This window comes from Vulpes vulpes, chromosome 12, assembly GCF_048418805.1.
Source record: "Vulpes vulpes isolate BD-2025 chromosome 12, VulVul3, whole genome shotgun sequence".
In the NCBI taxonomy this organism is placed as follows: Eukaryota; Metazoa; Chordata; class Mammalia; order Carnivora; family Canidae; genus Vulpes; species Vulpes vulpes.
In genome coordinates, this window is record NC_132791.1 from 34,921,500 (window position 1) to 34,942,698 (window position 21,199).

The 21,199-nt window shown below is 40.8% G+C and overlaps 2 long non-coding RNA genes across 3 annotated transcripts in view; one reads left to right on the plus strand and one right to left on the minus strand.

The window, feature by feature from the left end:
- Positions 1-9,875, plus strand: part of LOC140594574 (uncharacterized) — a 57,526-nt gene extending 47,651 nt beyond the window's left edge. Inside the window, exon 4 of one of the 2 annotated variants that reach the window (XR_011995533.1) lies at positions 7,094-9,875. This is a non-coding gene — a long non-coding RNA (uncharacterized lncRNA). The remainder of the gene's footprint in view (positions 1-7,093) is intronic. The other variant, XR_011995532.1, reaches the window with a different exon arrangement.
- The window catches only part of LOC112922013 (uncharacterized), a 349,135-nt gene that overhangs the window by 172,332 nt on the left and 155,604 nt on the right, over positions 1-21,199 (minus strand). The gene's annotated exons all lie outside the window — the stretch shown is intronic.

Sequence of the window (21,199 nt, forward strand, 5' to 3'; positions counted from 1 at the left end):
TGTGAGGGGCTGGGCTGCCCATTGTGGGATGTTTAGCAGCATTGTTGGCCTCTACCCACTGGAGGCCAGGAACACTCTTCATCCATTGCCCCTCTTTCCCTTCTTCCCAGAATCATGAAATCATAACAACTGAAAATGTCTCCAAACAACTGCTGAATATTCCATGGCGGGGGTGGGGGGGGAGCATTCCCCACCACCACCAGATGAGAACCATTGTGTTAGACATTGCCCAAATCCTAAGTCCTGACCTATATATAGTCTTATAAATGGGACCAAGGTTCCACATACCTTTACCCTAGAGCTTAACCAAAATGTTCTTGCCACTAGGGAGATGGGGAGATAGTGCGCAGAGCTATTTGCAACTATTTCCATTGGCTTTCACAACTTCTTCCCCTCAGAGAATCACTCAATTCTTGGCAACCATATGTTCTCTCCATATCCTTTCTTTTCCTCTCTTCTAACTTTTTCCCCATTACCTTAATGAATCATTTTGTTTCTTCCCGTTTTTCCTTTTTCTTCTCCCTCTTCATTCCTGTATGAGGTAAAATAGAATCCTAGCCATTTCAGATAAAGATGAACAATTCTGCTGTCAATAATCTCCTTTCTAGGAAAAAGGAAAGACAGATGTTTTGATATGGAATCAAGTGAGATAAAACCTACCATCATCAACCTTTAAGCTTTTCAAAAGTGGACAGATGTCCCTTTCAAAACTTGATAGAGATTTCTTCTGCAGCTTCATTTTTCATAGCAAGTCTCCAGTTTTCTAGGAACTAGCATATTCTTGGCCAAGCCATATATCATAATTAAACTTTCAACAATATTGGTAATGAAAGCTAGTATTTATTGAGTACTTACTACATGATGGGCACCAAGTGACTGACAAGCATTGTCTTATTTCATCATCACAATTTAATGAAGTTACTTGGAATGGACATCATTCCAGATCTCAAGTTAAAGGTTTGTATAACCTAGGTATTGTGGACATTTGAAGAGCTTCAAGGTTTTTCCCAAAGTCAGGAAAAGCCAGAATGAGGACTCAAGCCCTGATCATCAGTATTCCACTGAATTCATTGTTCCTCATTTTCCTCTCAATTTCTAAAGATAGCATAGTATTGGCTTTTTCTATCTTTTCTATTTAGTTATATAGCATATTTTAACCACATTCTGGAAAAATGGATTATTGAGAAAACCTGGGGAATGTCTCAATTTATGATATTCCTATAACAGAAATGCAGTGTGAATTACAAATACCCATGTTCATCAATATAATTTTGCAACATAAGCTCCCTTGAAATGAAGATTTTTCCCCCCTATTGAGCATTCACAGACAATTGTGGGATCGATGCCAGTTCTCTTTTAAACAGTATCTACTGGTTCTTGAATCTGAAAGGGCCAGAGTACTTAGGAATAAGCACATTTTCCCCAGTAGCTGAGTCGATTTGTAAAATATCTAGAAGAATGGAGTGAAGGCAAATGTAATGCAGTGCCTTAAACAAAGAGTTGCAAAAAAAAATCACTACAGGCATCTTTTATTTTATCTGAGATGTAGTTCACACAGAGAATTTGTGTAGAGCAAAACTTGAGCTTTTAAATCAACTTCTGTTATAAAATCTGAGCATTCCTATAGTAAAGAAACGATTTCAGACAAACTGAAACCATTTTGTAAGGAAAGGGTATGTCAATAACCAAGCATGGGGGACTGGTGGTGTAGAGCTGAGAAGTGCTTTTGAGGCATTTTCAATAATTTTTACATCTTTAACAAAGCCACTCCCATGTCTGTAACTTTCTCTCCATGGTTAACTTCACCCTCACTCTTCCAGCGTCATTTAGGAAAAGATCTATAGCGCTAAGGTTTTCCTTAATTTTTCCAAGCAAATGCCCTTCCTGCTTGGCCTGGATAGTTCTCATTTCCTATATCAAGACTAGGATTTGATAACAAATGCTGCCAACACATGTAAAAACATGTAAAAACTCCTGCATTTCTTCAGCCACTATTCAGGTTTTTCACAGGCTCTGAAATGACAATTCTTTCCATTGTTACTTTTTTCTTCTTCTAGCAGGTAGCTACCTTGTCTCCTAAAGATTAAGAGGGGGATCACAAACATTATTTATGTCCAGAATTTTCCAGTTCAGCTTTTCCTTTATTTCTCAGCAGCCCTGCAAGTTAGGTATTATACCCACTTCATAGATGAAGGAACTGAGTCTAAGAACAACTAAATGACATGCCTGGCAATGAAGTGGAGCAACTTGGCTTTGGACTGAAGTCTAACTTAGTTGGACACCCTTATTTTTTTCACTAGTATCGTGCTGCTCAAGGACTTTTTGAATACACAAAGAGAACCATGCAGAACCATGGAGTCACATTCTCAGACATATCAAATTCTCTTGAGTACATGTTTAAAACGACTATTTCCAAACCCAGAAAATCCAGATCTATGGGTATGGGCCTTGGGAATCTGCATACTAGCATAGACCCCCAAATAACCCTCATTCAAGTTCGAGAATCATTAAATTGGAGTTCATGAATGGACTTCAGATTTTGTGAACTGCCTTCAACCTTCTGTTCAAGTGTTGTGTGTACATTATTTAGAGGATATCTTTCATTGGATTCTTTTAAAAAAATTTTTATGTTTATATCTGTATTATAGTCACACAGAGAGAGAGAGAGAGGCAGAGACACAGGCAGAGGGAGAAGCAGGCTCCATGCACCAGGAGCCCGATGTGGGACTCGATCCCAGGTCTCCAGGATCGCACCCTGGGCCAAAGGCAGGCACTAACCCCCTGCGCCACCCAGGGATCCCTTTCATTGGATTCTTAAAGGGGGCCTTGACCCTGAAAAGACAAAGAATACCAGCTTCAAAAAAATGCCTCGTCATTTTCTAGTTTTTGATCAGCTGCAGGGAATGAGAGTGGCTAAGTCAGCTTGAAGTAGAAGTCTTTGCACCGTATGTGCAGCCCCATCTCCCACCTCGCCTCACTCCTCCCTGGCTGGGATCCTTCCTAGGCCCTCCTGGAACCAGCTCCTGCTCTATCCTATTCACAGCAGGAAACTCTCCCTATTGACAGAATCCTTGCTACTGCAGATGATGCAGAATGGTCTGTCTTCTTGTCTACACTAACTGCACTGAGTTAGTCGACTTGGTGACCCAAGTTGTCTAACATTTTACTGTAAACAGGATACCATTTATGTGAAAGAACGCAGTTACCGTATTTCTCTGTCATCTGCAGTCTGCAGAGAACAAAAAACAATGGTAACCTGACCCTTGGGCAAAATGCTAATGGCTACGTAATTGACTTAGCAGATAATTATAAAACACAGTTCCGTATTAAAACACAAAAGATGTAATTATTGCACTTTATAAACTAATTAATGAATACTAACTAAATTCAATAATTAATAATTCATTATTTAACCTCTAATTAAATGATCATCCTTCCTTTCCCTGCAAACTTTGCTGGTGGCTTAATTGCTCTGGGCCAAATATACAAGAGAGCTATCCTTCTCTGTTAATTAAACAGTGCAGAGATTTGAAATCATGGTAACAGAGAGAATTAGGGAATTTAAACTGAAGTGCAGGTATCCCCTGCTTTTCGAAAGTTCACTTTATGCCACCTCGCTTTTACAAAAGACCTACATTAGTAATTGTGTTCTCTAACCAAAAGAAATCTGAAGGGGATTTTTGCTTTTACAAGGAAAGGCAAAAAGTGAAAGCGGCATTCAGCGTTTGCCCTGCAGCGAGCCTTGATGGAGGCAGTGAGCACCCCAAGCAGCGAGAGTGGCACCCCCAAGCCCCTTCCCAAGGAACTACATTCAGCATCTTAGCATCAAGCCATCAAAACTTTGAACTTCATCTGTGCTTTATCTCGATTTGTTTTGCGTATCCATTAGCAAGATGTGTCTTAAAGTACTGGAAAAGCCTAAGATAAGCATTTTTGGGGTCTAGGCACACTCAAAATATGTTCCATATACATTAATGGCAATTGTTTCTTTGTGTCTTCCCATTTCAGCTTATGAAGCATTTCATAGAAACACTCTACTTCCAGAAAGGGGGCGAAACTATATCTCCCATTTGGAAGACACAACATCAGCTCCTGCCCAAAGCATTAACCGATTAAAACAGTCCAGAGCAACTCACATTTAAGAACTGGACAAGACGGTTGGTGAACAGAGGGGTGTCTGAGATATGGATCAAGTCTTGGGAGCAAAGCAGGAGCCCATGAGACCGGACACGCGGTCAGGCCCCCAGAGCAGCTGTGCACTGCAAACACCAACACTGGCCAAGGACGGCCAGTTATGAGAATCTCTTCCTAATTCTGTGTTTTCTGACATCACACCAGCAGCTTGAAATCAGTCAGCATGGAAGTATTTACACCACAGAAATTGGGGTACACTCCAAATCAGGGCTTTTTCCCTTCTTTTTTTGGAGTACTAGTTCTTCAACATTTACTAGCCCCTAGATCAGCAGAGGTGACTTGTGACTGAGTTCTAGATGGTCTGCCTACAAATGCTAAAATCGTAGTGGCTCCGGGGCTGACCTACAGGTTGCAGCTTCTTCCCTGGGAATCTAGGAAAGGAATCAATGTTTACAGAGTCTGTGCTCTAAGACCAGGATGACGGCAGCTCTGTACAGCGCATCTTGATGGATCCCCAAACAACAGTGATAGACATTGCTCTTGTTCCTAGCAAACTCTTGATTTAAAAAAAAGTACCTACTTCCCTCATGATTATTCTCCATTAATTTACAACACAGTTATAATCTATTTGTTAGTGGCTTACTCTTCAATTTAAAAAAATGTAATAAATTCTTGGCATTTCAATAAATAATAAGGCTTTTTCTCTTTGTAAGGAATATATATATATATATATATATATATATATATATATATATATATAGTGTGTCTTTGGGCTTTTTTACATTTTATGGAAGCAGAGTGGCATTCCCACAGCATCCACAATGTTTTTGTAGGGGCCAAGGAATGACAGAGCAGTCTAACAAATATTTTCCTCACAGAAAGGGTTTCTTCTGGTGTGAAGTGCTGGCGAGGATGTGAGGTGAGAGTAGGTGGGGGTTCTGACTGGGTCAATTCATCACTTAACTACTCCGCATCCCATTCTGAGAAATACATCTGCTGTTTCCCCTTTTCTCTCCTCTCTCCTGGTTGTTCCTCTAAAAGGGCTCATTTTACTAAACAGTCACTAATGGTTTCCTCATCTGTGAAAGGAATTATGGTCAGAGCTACCTCATACCTACCTTCTAAGAATGAGATGAGTTAACATTCGCAGAGCTCTTACAACAGTGGCACATACAGAGAGTTGAATGAGTGATGCCCTCAGAGGCAAAGGATTAGCATTAGGAAAGACAGGGAGCTGGAAAGGCGGAGATGGTGCAAGAAGTTGTGTGGAATTCCCGGAGCTCACAGGAGCACAGGAAATGTGATGAGTGACCAGATGACTGGCTGCTTCTGTTGGTACCCTCCCTGCTCATTGTAGGACATTTGGAGTCCTCCTAAAGGAGGCACTTGTGCTCTCCCATGGCAGATCTCTCATCTGCATGATCCTGTGACAAAAGCTCAGATCCTCCTCCCATGGCTAAGCTCAGTTACTGCAGTAGACTCTTCCCTGGCCCCCCACCCTCCAGAACTCAGATCTGATTTCCTCTTTGGTCCACTCCGTAGATAGTGATTTATCTAAAACACACATGACCACCCAACTCCTTTCCTGAAGACCCTTCAAAGCTCCCCATAACTTTCAGAATGGACTTTAAAAAAAAAGATTTTTAATTATTTATTCATGAGAGACACAGAGAGAAGAGCAGGGACATAGGCAGAGGAAGAAGCAGGCTCCCGTGGGGAGCCCGATGTGGGACTCGATCCCAGGACCCCGGGATCATGACCTGAGCCGAAGGCAGACAGTCAACCACTGAGCCACCCAGGCGTACCCAGAATAGATTTTAAGTTTGGCAGCACAACTTATTTTTATTTTTAAAAAAGAATTTACTTATTTATTTTAGAGAGAGAGTATGTGTGTGAGGGCATGGGCAGTAGAGAGACAGACAAGCAGACTCTGTGCTGAGCGTGGAGCCCAACTTAGGGCTCAGTCTCACTACTCTGAGATCATGACCTGAGCTGAAATCAAGGGTCCAATGCTTAGCTGACTGAGCCAGCCAGGCCTTTCCCATCTGGCCTCTGCTCCGCTAGAAAGCCACTCCCTGCCATGCCTCTTCCTTCCAGCCACCCTGCACCAGTGCTATGTCTCAATCCTGCCATCATGCTTTATGTCTTTACACATACTGTTCATTATATCTGAAATATTCTCTCCAGAGAGACCTCATCAAACATTCGAACGTGGCAGATGTTCTACTCCTTCAAAGTTCACCTCCGACATCACCTACTCGGTGATGCCAATCCCAAAACACCTCAGGTTTAATGTAGGTGCTATGGGTTGAATGTGTGTGTCTTCCCCCAATTCATTATGGTGAAAACTAAAATGGACTGGGAGGAGTGCCCTGATACAAGAGTGCCCCTCATCCCTTCTGTCACGTGAGCACACAGCAAGGAGGCAGCCGTGGAGGAGCCAGGAAGCGGGTTTTCACCAGACACTGCAGCTGCTGGCTCCTTGGTCTTAGACTTCCCAGCCTCAGAACTATGAGAAATAAATTTCAGTTGTTCATAAGCCACCCCGTCCTAAGGTGTTTTGTTATAGGAGCCAGAACAGACTAAAACCGCAGGCCCATTTCCTGTGCACCCAGAGCAGCCTTTGTGTAACTCCAACATGGGGCTCGTCACATTGTCTTTTCATACCCGTCACGCTGTATGCTCACTTCCCTGCACTCACCTACCTCACACACACGCGCATCCACGCACATGCGCCAGCAATGGTAGCTAACATTGGAGCTGGAGGTCATCGCCTGGGTTCACATCTGGTTCTGCTGTGGAATCTCACTTCCACATTGGCAGACTGGAACTCAAGAGCAATCATTCGTAGGGGGTGTTGCAGAGGGTCATGCAATAATCTGCACAAGTTCTCAAAAGCTGCCTGACAGTTCCTGAGCGCTCAGTAAATGCGGTTTGATTTGTTTTTCTTTATGATCAGGGACCATTCAACATCGTCTGATCAGCACTGTGAATCAAGCACTGCACCAGATTGGCCAAGACCGGCGTTGAGAGCGAGGGCTCCGCAGTCAAGATGCGCTTGGGTTGCAACATTGAACTGTGGTATCTCTAAAAATTATGTAATGAGAGTTCTCACCTTACGTGGTGCTTGGGAGTAGTAGATGAAATAAAACAATTCACCTTGCCCATGTAAATACTTAACAAGGGGTAGGTATTCTTCCCAAAGCCGGAAATGAACCAATGAGCACACCAGCCAGCGTGGACACATGGCGATCACTGCCAGACCCACGGGCCTTGCCATGACCACAGCGCTCAGCTGAACCCATCATGCTGCTTTGGCCCTTTTGCCTTCTGAAAAGCTTCGGTGACAAAGATCTGGCTCCTGCTACAGTTGCACCTCAAGCCCCCACACTAAATCACAGCAAATGATAAATTGCTGGGGAGTGGGAGGAAGAGTGATGGAGGGGGTGTGTAGTCTGGCTGAGAGGCTCACCCAAACTTTCAAGTAGCCTCCACAATAAATCCAGGACTGTCGCTTGGTGATTAGTTAGAGGAAACAGAAACTGCAGGACAAAGCCAGGAAATGACCTTAGAGACTAAACACAGTGTATTTTATTTTAGGGCTTTTTCTCACTTAGAAGTGCTGCCAGGTTGTTTAAAGAGAGCGAGTGTTATCAGGGAAGGATTTGGGGATCTGCCAGGCTTTTGACAACATGTGGTAAAAAATTTACAAAGCCCGGAATCAAAGGATGAGGACAGACAGGAGGATGTGTACTCCAGAGATGCTGCAGGTGGGCCTGAGGTTAACATAAACTTTTTATTGCCCTTTGGGGAGCTTTCTAGTAAGCCTGATGGACTCTGTGAGGCCAGGCGGAAGCCCAAGGAGAATGGCACGTTTCTGTGAACGACCACAGAGTGAGGCAAGGGTGGGGAGCCATATGGGTCATTCAAGACCCATGGGAGTTCATCAGGGAACGGTGCAGAGTGGTGAGGACCCACCAGGACAAATGAGGTTTTGGGCACACTCCCGTCCCCATTTTTAGACAGATGGAAATCAAAATGCTGTTTGAGGAAGAATATAAAAAAGCCACCGCAATTTAAAGCCATTCATGGGAAATGGGGAGGAAGGAAGGTTAAAAGTATTGAGCCCCTCTTGTGCTGTCGAGGGCTGGCTGGAGGTTCCTGCTAACCCGTGACAGCGGAGGACATGGTGCTAGTGCATGCTGGTCAAATGCCCTTGGTGCTGCAAGTGGGAGAAATGAGGTTGTACAAGGTCTGCCTGATTCCAGAGCCTTCTAGTGCTTTGCCTTGGAAGGGATAGACAGGAGTTGACTATCAGCTGTCAGGAATGCACTTTTCTCTACAAGTGACTGCTTTGCTGTTCATTGTTCAAATGGTACAGGAGTCCCCAAAGCGTGGGGCTGAGAGGTCTCCCCCATGATTTCCCCACCCCCCAGGGATGGTTCTGGCTTACTAAACATGAACTTATTCATATTCTCGCATGTGCAGACAAGAGACCGCAGGCTTCTTTATCCTTGGATTGGCCTCAGGCCCGTCTATATTTTTAATGATGCCATTAACTGAGGCATGCAAAGGAGTAATTCTGAGACCATTTATTTTCTCTCAAAGAGAATCTGCAAATGGTTCCAGGGATTTTATAAATGTGATAAAAAAAATAGCTAATAATAGCTTCAATTTATGGAGTGCTTACTATGTGCTAGGCACTGTGAGAAGTGTTTTATGACCATTGTCTTATTTAATTGCAAACTAGTGGCATGCAGGGAAATCTGGCCTGTAGACTGGAACACTGTTTCTCAAAAATAAATTTGAATGTGTTTAAAGGGGGTCTGGGCTCTTCAGTTTTCTACAGCCCACACTGTTTCCTAACTTTTTACTCCCTTACCTCATTTACATTGTTGCCAGGCCCCTATAGGCAGTTGCATTTGTGACTTCTGCTTTAAAATAGCCTGATGAAATAGGCCATACTGGGGCCCCATTTTAGTGCTGAGGCAAAGAAAGAATATGCAACTTGACCCATGCCACGTGGTTGGCAAGTGGTTTAGGATTTGAAAACAAATTCTTCTGACCATGGGACAAGTGCTGAACCAACGCGGTATATTCCCTTGCATGTATCATGACAAAGTTTCCACACAATGGTATAGTGTCTTTGTTTAGGGCAAGAGGAGTCGTCCAGAACAATTCTTTAATAACAGCAACATGTCTTCTACTCCCCTTCTACCTCCCTGCTTCTTCCTTTGTAGAGAAGCTGTCTATAAAGGCTGTTGGCACATGGATCTTGTGTCTAAGAGAGGTAGAGGTGGGAGAGACATCACTTCCATTTTCCCATACTAGCCAAAGACCATAATGTCACCTGTAAGTAGAATTCCAGGACATTGGTTTCTGGATTGGGAGATGCACGAGAAGAATGTCATAGCAAAGGCTTTCCAGGAACAGGAACTAGGTGCATCCATCTTCACAGCCTCACCTCCCAGCACAGAAACTGGTATACAGTAGCTGACCAAGAAGTGTGGACTATTATTATTGCTATTGCCATAGTTATTATTAATTATTGGTATTACGACTATCAAGGAGCTGGCTAACAATAATATTCACTAATATCTAAAACCACCACCGGAAGGGTGACGTTTCCCTTTTATTTTATGACCGTACCTTTTCTGATTAATTTGTAAGTTAAATGATGTTCCGGGTTGACCAATATTTCTGCTTAACATACTGAATACACATTATTAGCTTCAACTTAATTCATTTATTGGTTCGCCATTCATTTATTCAGCAAATACTTATCAAGCGACCCAGTATTAGGAGCTGGGATCCAGGGTGATTACAATTTCTGCACTTCAGGCTAATACATGCTAGTACAATGTTTTCAAACAGCAGGATACAATTCATTAGTGAGACATAAAATTAATTTAGTGAGTCATAACAAGCATTAAAGAAAACACGACAGAAGAGATTAGAAAACACCAAAGTGAACTTTGGGTAAGTATCATTTTAGGAACATTTATTTCCATAACATCTATGAGCGTGTTGCAAATATCCTGAGTGGCATTGTAAAGCATTTCTTGCAGGAGGCTAAGATCAAAAGGCATTGAAAGCTACTTGTCTGGTGGTCTAGGGAAGAGAGTCCAGAAGGACAGATGCTCGAACAAGAAGATGACCAGATGGCTGAATTACAAGGGTTTCCTTTGCCCCTCAGGTGTTTCTCAGTAAGTCAACAGATGTCCACAGATTGAAAAACACTCGAAAACCCTCATCCAAAATTCTTTGGGTTCAGATGCTTCATGCTTTGGGACTAGACTTCTTTTTTGGCTTTAAAAACCTTAGTCCCTCCCTTTTTTATAATGATTGAAATCCACTAGATACACATACACATTTATACTCTTTTTAAAATCTATGAACTCCATGGGTTTCCTTATCAGAGGACCCACTAATTCTAATCACATAATCACATTCCCAACACCACAAATAGCTTAAATATTTACAGGCTGGAGTGGGAACCAGTAAATGTAGAAAGGCTGTCAAGCTTGGCAGCATTGTCAATAATTCAGTAGTAACCTCCTTGCTGACAGCCAAAGCCAGGAAAACTGATTCCGGAGCCAAATGCAGGTTCCAATACAGTTCACATTTCTATTCCAGCCCCACTGCTTGTGTGCATGTACATGTTTGTGGATGGGAGTTTGTCAATTGTTTATTTTTTCTAAGCCCTTTTGAGGTCTCCTGCAAATCGCTTTCCAGGTCTACGCTTGGAATATTCTCCCACACATTCTCCAGATTTTCAACCAAATCCAGACGGCACAGGCCTGTGTTGTTTAGATTTGTTTGCCTCTAAGTAGTCCTCTGATGAGGCTTTGAAGCAAGCACCCCAGGATGATAAATGGGAGAAACTCACACCTCTTGGAAGAGCTGTGATTCCACTCTGTCTGCCTGGAGCCCAAGCAAAGTGGCTCTAAATTGATTTACAGAGACAACTGGGAAAATGAGACAGTGTTTCCGTGGAGATGCAGCTAATTAAAGGCTCGAGGAACCAGCTTGGTCTTCTTGGGCTCTTTACTTATGCCTGAGCACCATATTCCTCTGCAGCACAGGGGCTCCCAGCTCCAGGGCATCCAGAGGGCCTTCACTCATTGAGAAATATGTTCTCAAGGGGAGCAGTGGGCGCTCCTTAAAAACATCACTTTTGGAACAGGTTGGCCAGCCATTTGCCTTCCCCAGCTGAGGAACAGGAGGGTTGATTGTTTTCCTTCCCAGTTTGTTCCCCAGAAACAGCTGCTTCTCTGGGCGTTTGGCTAACTCTAACCCTGAGCAAAATCACCAGGAGCCCAGAGTGGGGTAAATGAAAAAGTAGGAAACCTTAAGGCTAAGCAGATTGTGCCTTTCTCCTGTGGATGAGGGCTCTTTCTAAGGAAGAAGAGAGAAAAGGGACTTGATCATCTCTGGGATTGGTGGTGGGAGGTGGGGGGCTTTCTGAATGCAAATGAAACGAATCAAAGCCATTGGTTTCCAATCCGCAGGAAACCTGAGATCACGAAGGACTGACGGTTACAAAGATTGTGCAATTTCCAAAAGCAACCCTTTTTACGTGGGTAATGATTAACAGTAACCAAGGCTGCTAATCTGTCCCTTTTCTCTGCTACTTCCTGCTCACCTCACTATGAAGTTTTCTTTGTGTTTCCATGGGAATACAGAGCAGTTTACATGAAATATTTTTAAAGCAAGCGTGGGGAACCCATCCTTTGTGTATTGATCTTACCATATTCTGTTGTACCACTTTGAAATCAGGTCAAATGGATCATTTCAAACCTTTGGGTCACACATTTTATTTGCATGGTCTCATTCAAATCTCTTACGAAAATATACAGTGGGCATGACTTGAGAGTCAGTCTATTTTAACTTTCATAACTGAGTGGACTGATTTTTCAGACTGCTCAGTATCCAAATGGCAATAGACACAGCGTGCCATTTCATTTCCTTTTCTGTTAATAACTGAAGCGCTTCTTACTGAAATTTAATTCCATATTCTTTATATTTTGCCTGCTGTTGACTTCAGAACCCCATCCCTCCATGGTCATATCTGCCCCGGATCATTTTCTTCAGTCGAACCAAGTTAATTCAGGTGACCATGCCTAGAATAGTGCTCAGTGTGTAGCAGGTGTTTTAGCACCTTCTTTTTACCCCATTTAAGATCTAGAATGTGATCATCTTTATTAGCAAATAAATGGCTGCTCAAGGAAATAGTCAAAGCTGCGTAAAAGCAACAGACCAGGATTGTTGGTTTGACTGACTTTTTGTTTTTAGTAGCACTCAACTCACATTCCTGACCACCAAGTTCCTGGACTAAGGTTCCAAGAAGGAATTGGTAAGAGAGAAGCAGCAGAAACCTCTTCTTCAGGAATGTAATTTAGCTGCCACGGTTCCTTTGTGTCTCAGAGTCAACACATGGATTAGTGACCACACTGCCATGGATGTCAATAATAGGGATTGTGTGAGGGAGGGAGGTGCTGTCACTGAGCTCCTGGCCTCTGACCCCAGACTGACTTGGCTTGAATCCCCCCTCCACCACTTAGAAGCTGTGAAACCTTGGGCAAGCCGTCTAATGGTTCTGTGACCCTGTCCCCTCATCTATAAGCTGTGGCTAATAATATACTTACCCTGAGGTTTTCTGTACAGGTTAAATAAGTTAATATATAAAAATTGCCTTAAGAATACCTGTTGTATGTGAAGAACTGTGTATATTTTTGGTGTAAATATTATTTTTTTATTTTAGGTAGGCTATACGCCTATCAAGGGGCTTGACCTCACAACCCTGAGATCAAGAGTTGCATGCTCTGCTGACTGAGCCAGCCAGGGGCCTCTGTTTTTGATATTATTATCATTTAAAATTACCCTCAACTTTGTAGAAAATAGTGGAAGGAGATTTGACAGATGACACAGAGAAGTGAAGAGTGTGAGGAAATCCAGAGATGTGCTTCCTTTCAGAAGGAGAGAAGAAAAACATTTTAGAAAAACATAATCAATTGAGTGTTGGTGGTACTGGCCAGAAAAGATTCATTAAATGTAGTCACACTGCAGAAGGGGAAGATGTGTCAGGTGCAGGTGGGAGATACAGAATAAATTAAATCAGGGGTTTTAGCGGGAAGATTGGGGGAACAGGCAGGATGAAAATATAGACTATTTTCATTCTGAACCTCAACAGAGTGAGGTGAGTTTGGATCATGGGTGGAGTTCAGCCGATGGAGGCAGAGCCTGCGGGGAAGCCAAGTCCTGGCTGTTCTGTCCCAGCTCCTACCAGGCATGCGTAGGAGGTGATGCTGGTGCAGAGGAGGGGTAGTGGCTCCTCATCCTAATAATCATATCATGAGAAATTCCAGGTATAAAATAAGTGAATCACTACTTGGAGTAGCCCTACATATGGTGGGATGATCTGAGCTGGAGTTTAGGAGGGGGTTGAAAAGTAGGCCGCAGAAGACAGCAGAAGGGGAATGGTCAGCCCGGTTCGTATAGGAGATTGTACTGAACCCACCTGTGTGCTTGAAAACGTCTCTGGTAATGCTGTCTGACTCTCAGACAGACATGTGAACCTGTGTTGCCTCACTGCATCATCTCTTTGCCCCCGTGGACTTTGCACCATGGAAAACACAACAGAGCCAGAAAACCTGGAGCTCATTCTCCTGCTGCTGAGGCTATTGTGAGTCTATTTGGACTACTAACAATTGGGACAGCTGCTTAGATTTCATATTATGTATGTGTGCAATGTGTATAAATAAGCACAACCCACTAAATACTTTTGTTTAAGAGCAAATGGATTATACATGCACACACCTATTCACAACTCCCTTATAATTTATTTATGTAACTTTTTCAAAAATGAATATTATTTGATGATTTGTATTATAACGCATGGGTTTAGTGCGAAGATGTTCATTTTTTGGTCTATCACTTCTGTATTTGGATATGTATATACATAAATATACATGACTATGTATTATAAATTACATCTATATATACAGTATATGGTCTCAAAAGTATATGAGTGTACACAATGTAAACTCCTGATCTCCAAGGGGACAAATAAAAAAGAGACTAGTGGAAAAGAGCCACCTGGGAAGTACTCTTTCCAGAGAATCTTATTTAAGTGATGTTGAACTTAAGAGAGTCTTTGATTTAAATATTCTTGACATTCCTAAATTTTAAAAGAAAAGGTACAAACAGCATAAAAGAAGGAGAAAGACCACCTGCAATTTCCACTTAGAGATGATCACTTTAATGTTTTAGTGTACAGATTAACCTTGTACCAATTCTACACACACATGCAAAAATACAAGCATACACACATTTTCTAGTTCTATAAAATTGCACTCAACCAAAGCGTGCTTTTCAATATTGTTTTTTTCCACTTACTTGCCAAAAAATAGAAAAGTTCATTATAATTATTAATAGGCATACAATGTAATTACTTTCACCCAGATCTATGCCTTTTTGTTGTGACCAGATGACAGCAGTCATTCCTGGTATCTGTTAAGTGCTAACTATATGCCAGTTACTATGCAAAGTGTTTTATTTTTTAAAATTTAAAAAAGATTTTATTTATTTATTTGACAGAGAGAGAGCCAGAGGGCACAAGCAGGGGGAATGGGAGATGGAGAGGGAGAAGCAGGCTCTCCACTGAGCAGGGAGCCGGACTTGGGACTCTATCCCAGGACCTGGGGATCATAAGCCAAAGGCAGATGCTTAACCAACTGAGCCATCCAGGTGCCCTGTGAAGTGTTATATATCCATGATCCCATCAATTATTCACAGTAGCCACATGAGGAGAAAGGATATGTAGCCAGGAGAGAATCTACGAGTTCCCTGGCTAAACATTGTTTAAACGTTAGGAATCCCAGGCTCATGGGTTGAGCTCAGGGTTATGGACACTTCTCGTGTAGCACCCCCCCTTTTTTTAACTGATATAATTTTTAATTAAGTTTTTTATTTTAATTCCAGTATAGTTAACTAAATAACATATAGTTAACTGTTCTATCAGTTTCAGGTGTACAATATAGGGACACAACAATTCTATGCACTACTCAGTGTTCATCATAAGTGTGCTCTTAATCCCCATCACCTATCTCACCCATCCCCCACACCCCTCCCCTCTGGTAACCAGTAGTTTGCTCTCTATAGTTGAGTCTGTTTCTTGGTTTATCTCTCCCTCTCTTTTAATCTGTTACCCTTTGTTGATCTGTTTTGGTTCTAAAATTCTACATATGAATGAAGTCATATGGTTTTTGTCTTTGTCTGACTGAATTATTCTACTCAGCATTATACTCTCTAGTGCTATCCATGTTGTTGCAAATGGCAAGGTATTATTCTATTATATAGCTGAATAATATTCTGTTGTATATATGCCACATCTTTTTTATCCATTCATCAGCTGATGAACAGTTGGGCTGCTTCCATAATTTGGCTATTGCAAATAATGCTGCAAAAATATAGGGGTGCATGTACCCCTTTCAATTAGTGTTTTTGTATTTTGGAGGTAAATACCCAGTAGTGTGATTACTGGATCTTAGGGTAGTTCTATTTTTCACTTTTTGAGGAACCTTTATATTGTTTTCCACAGTGGCTGTACCAGTTGGCATTCCCACCAACAGTGCACAAAATTTCCTTTTTCTCCATGTCCTTGTCAACACTTGCTTCTTGTGTTTTTTATTTTAGCCATTCCAACAGGTGTGAAGTGAAATCTCATTGTAGTTTTGATCTGCATTTCCCTAATAATTAGTCTTGTTGTACATCTTTTTATGTGTTTGTTGGAGAAATGTCTGTTCATATCTTCTGCCCATTTTTTAATTGGGTTGCTTTTTGGATGTTGAGTTGTTTAAGTTCTTTGTGTATTTTGGATACTAGGCCTTTATTGGATATGTCATTTATAAATATCTTCTCCCATTCACTAGGTTGCTTTTTAGTTTTATTATTTCCTTCACTGTGCAGAAATTTTATTTTTTGATGTGCTCCTAAGAGTTCATTTTTTGCTTCTATTTCCCTTGCCTCAGGATACAGATCTAGACAAATGCTGCTACAGCCAATGTCAAAGAAATTACTGTCTGTCCTCTCTTCTAGGATTTTAATGGTTTCGGGTCTCACATGTAGGTCTTTAATCCGTTTTCAGTTTATTTTTGGGTATGATGAAAGAAAGTGGTCTGGTTACATTCTTTTGCATGTAGTTGTCTAGTCTTCCCAGCACCATGTGTTGAAGAGACTCTTTTTCCTATTGTATTATTCTTGTCTCCTTTGTCAAAGATTAACTGACCATATAATTGTGGGTTTATTTCTGAGTTTTCTATTCTGTTCCATTGATCTATGTGTATATTTTGTGCCAATACCATAGTGTTTTAATTACTACAGCTTTGTAATATAACTTGAAGTCTGGAGTTAGGATACCTCAGTTTCGTTTTTTACTTCAAGATTGCTTTGGCTAGGGCATCTGGGTGGGTCAGTGGTTGAGCGACCTGCCTTTGGCTCAGGTCGTGATCCCAGGGTTCTGGGACTGAATCCTCCATCTGCAGGAAGCCTGCTTCTCCCTCTGCCTATGTCTCTGCCTCTCCCTGTATCTCTCATGAATAAGTAAATTAAATCTTTAAAAAAAAGAAAAAGATTGCTCTGGCTATTTGGGGTCCTTTATGGTTCCACACAAATTTTAGGATTGTTTGTTCTAGCTCTGTGAAAAATGCTATTGCTATTTTGATAAGGATTGCTTAAATGTGTAGATTGTTTTGGGCAGGATAGACATTTAACAATATTTGTTCTTCTAATCCATGAGCATGGAATGTCTTTCCATTTCTTTCTATCATCTTTAATTTCTTTCATCAACGTTTTATAGTTTTCAGAGTACAGGTCTTTCGGTTTATTCCTTTAGTTTATTCCTGGGTATCTTATTATTTTTTGATGTAATTGTAAATGGAGTTTAGTTTAGTTTATTTAGTTTATTCCTGGATATCTTACTATTTTTGGTGCAGTTGTACATGGAATTATTTTCTTAATTTCTCTTTTTGCTGCTTCATTATTGATGTATCAAAATGCAACAGATTTCTCTATGTTCATTTTGTATCTTGCAACTTTTCTAAATTTGTTTATCAGTTCTAATAGTTTTTTGGTGGAGTCTTTAGGGTTTCCCTATATAATATCGTGACATCTACAAATAGAGAAAGTTTTACTTCTTCCTTATTGATTTGGATGCCTTTAATTTCTTTTTTGTTGTCTGATTACTGTGGTAGGACTTCCAGTACTATGTTGAATAAAAGTGGTGAAAGTGGACATCCCTGTCATGTTCCTGACCTTAGGGGAAAAGCTCTCAGGTTTTCCTCATTGAGTATGATGTTCAGTGTGGGTTTTTTATATATGACCTTTATTAAGTTGAGGTATATTCCACCTAGATCTAACTTGTTGAGGGTTTTTATCATGAATGGATGTTTTACTTTGTCAAATGCTTTTTCTGCAACTATTAAAATGATCATATGGTTTTTTTCCTTTCTCTTGTGATGTCATGCATCATGTTGATTGATTCACAAATATTGAACCACCTTTCCATCCTGGGAGTAAATCCTACTTGATCATGGTAAATGATGTTTTTAATGTATTGTTGGATTCAGTTTGCTAAGTATTTTGTTGAGGATTTTTGTATCTATGTTCATCAGGGATATTGGCCTGTAGTTCTCTTTTTTAGAGGTGTCTTTATCTGGTTTTGGTATCAGGGTAATACTGGCCTCCTATAATGAATTTGGAAGTTTTCCTTTCTCTTCTATTTTTTGAAGTAGTTTGAGAATAGGTCTATTAACTCTTCTTTAAATGTTTGGTAGAATTCGCCTGTGAAGCCATCTGGTCCTGGACTTCTGTATGTTGGGAGTTTTTGATTACTAATTCAACTTCATTGCTGATAATTGGTCTGTTCAAATTTCCTAGAGATCTATGCCTTTTTAAATTAAAATTGATGTCATCTTTTAATTAGAAGTGTCTATTTCCTGGGACACCTGGGTGGCTCAGCAGTTGAGTGTCTGCCTTAGGCTCAGGGCATGATCCTGGGTCCAGGGATTAAGGCCCACATCCGGCTCCCTGTGAGGAGCCTGCTTCTCCCTCTGTCTATGTCTCTGCCTCTCTCTGTGTCTCTCATGAATAAATAAAATCTTTTTAAAAAGGAAGTGTTTGTTTTCTTAAATATTCAAGTAGTACAAGAACACAGAGGCATGTAAAATTGCAAATGAAAGCCTTTTCTCCCCTAATATCAATTATCTCCCTTCTTCCTCCCTCTACAATCTCTCTCTCCTCCTCAGTGAGAACTGCTGCTCACACTTGGGAGTGAATCCTCCCATGCCTTTTTCTGAATATTTGCATGTATGTGCATGTATAGTTGGAGATTTTTATTACATTTACTTTCAACAAATCCATCACTGAATTTAAATATATCCTGTATGATTTAGAAATATTTAGTACTTAGAGAAAATATTTAGACAGCTTTAGTGGAAGAGTTAAATAAATCATACATAGTTCATAGTTTATTTATCTTGAATTATGCACAGGATTAGGTTAAATCTAGAAAATCAGTCACCTCAGATCCTTTTTAGTAGTGGATAGATATGGGTGAATGTGGCATAAATTATAAGCAAAACATATTCAGGAAATCACTTAGGAATCAATGTAGAGTACAGTTCATTTAACCTCATGAACTATTTCATAAATGTCTCTATTATACATCTACATTTATATCCTGAATAATGTCTTTCTAATCCAAGCCCTAGAATTAGATATTATATATATATTAATCAATAAGGTATATATTACATTTTTATGTTTTTCCTAATAACTATATCCTACTGAATGGATTCTGAGTTCTTTAATAATACAATAGAATCAAGCTAAAAATAATATTTTAGTCCCATAGAAATACACTATTTATAAGAAAGGGCATGGATTAAATATATAAGACAAACAAGGATCTGCTTGATATCATTTTTTACACTCCTGTTATAGTTTTAAAAGCACTGGCTTAGATTTTCCAGTCGATGGTGCAGATCTAAATTAGCAAAATTGTCATGTACCCTTACAATTTGCTTACTATACTTGTATACATTTTTAGGTGATGATAGAAAGAAATGTCTAAACAGCTAAAGGTACACTAAAATGGTCCAGATATTGATCCCTTCCTTCTTAGAAGATTCTTTTAAAATATAATTTCATCTAATGAGGTTGTGAAATAGAATCTTAGGCAATGTGATAAAATACAGTTTGTGTAAATACAATCTTACATAGTGAAACTTTTCCTTCTGCCTTGGAAATGGTGACCAGGGCCTAAAGCTGAGAACAGGAAGAATCAGGGACCCCACATACAAACAAATGGGGCTACATTCCCATCCAGAACTACTAAGAGATTTGCTTAGTAGCCACCACCCAATTTTGATCCCCATCCAAGTCTAGATGAGAAGACTGGAAGTAGGTGAAAAACAAAAGAATCACTGGAGTTAGAAGTCTTAGATATTTTATGCTGTGTAACTTAGCCAAGCTAGAACTATGTTTTCTAGAATTCCCTTCTAAGTATGGTCTGGGCTAGGATTGGCCACAAAAGAAATTCCTAGGAGAACTGCAAGGCAGGAGGGAGGCAGCAGCCACCTCTTAGAAACTCAGATACTGAGCTTATGCTCAAGCATATTGTCAGGAACCCACTAGCTTATCTTACAAGCATTTTACAGTCCACAGTTCTTCTAGTTCTTATCACATTTCCTCCTTCAGCTCAACTCCTGGGTCAGACATGTGTTTCACTCCATAGCAAATGGCACCAGCTTCTATAAGACTCCCCATCTTTAAAGTGAGAGACAGTGAGATTGCCATAGATTCCAGTTCATCCTTGTGGGTTGCAGTTCATCCTTGCTCTCCCCCACTTCATATCCATCTTTCCTTTCTGACTGTCAGAGCTGCTGATGTTAGGCCCAGCACCAGATACAGAAGTACAATGGAATATAAACCATATAAACATAAAGAAAGGATACTTAAGAGAATGACTCAGAAATTAAGGGTTCCCAATGAAAGGAAGATCAGCATCTCCCTACTCCAACTGCATATTCTTTTGAGCTAGAAACCTGAAGATCTTCTTGGCCCTGCCAGTGGGGTAGAGCAAAAAGGAGAAAAGGAATAAGTGGGAGCTCAGTGCATCCTCTAGATTTTGTGGCATGAGGAATGTGGAGTCTGGAGTCTGCCTCTTTTGTAGAGGTCTCTAAGGATAGCAGGCTGGCCCACAGCAGAGTAGTGTACTTGAGAAGAATATAGGGGGTGGGGCAACCCACCTTACCTTTGAAATGTATAATGGCACTTATCAGGGCTCCAGTGCAAAACACAAAAGCCATGGGGCTACCAAGGTGGCAACCAAATGAAGGTTGGCCAGTCTGAAGGCGGGGGGTGGAGGGTAAAGATAAGGAATTTTGTCCACAAAGGTAGACACAACTACCTGACAGCAATAGAGGGGTGGAGTAAAGAGGACCATCACCTCTTATAACCATGTGTAAACTCTCCATGCACAGAACCCACCAGTGGCAGACAAAACTAGGCCAAGCCAGAGTGAGACCAACGCTGTCTTCCATTATAGACAGGCAGCCAGGGATTTCTGCTCTCTCCCAAGTTCCTCTTCCCAACAAACTCAGAGACCCAGAAGTGGATGGGGCAAGGGGAAAGAAAGTGTCCCTAAGTCTGACTGAGAAACGGGGAAGAGGAATTAAAGGGAAGTCTACTTGCCCTCACTGCTGCCTGTATTATAGGATATTTCTATTAGCTTTTGGATTAGACTTTCAAACTGAGCTGAAATAATTCTTTTTTAAATAATTAAGTTTTACAAAAAGTGATGGAATATGCCCAAGGGGGCCTTAGACATAACAGTGGAGAACGCTGATAGTGAAAAATAAAACTGTTTCATGTTAGAATCCCTAACACATTCAGACTTTTCAATAAAAGACACATAGAAGCATTTATATACACAAAAATGGATTTATATATGTGGGCGAATATGTATATGTATACATATATATATTTATCCACACATACCCAT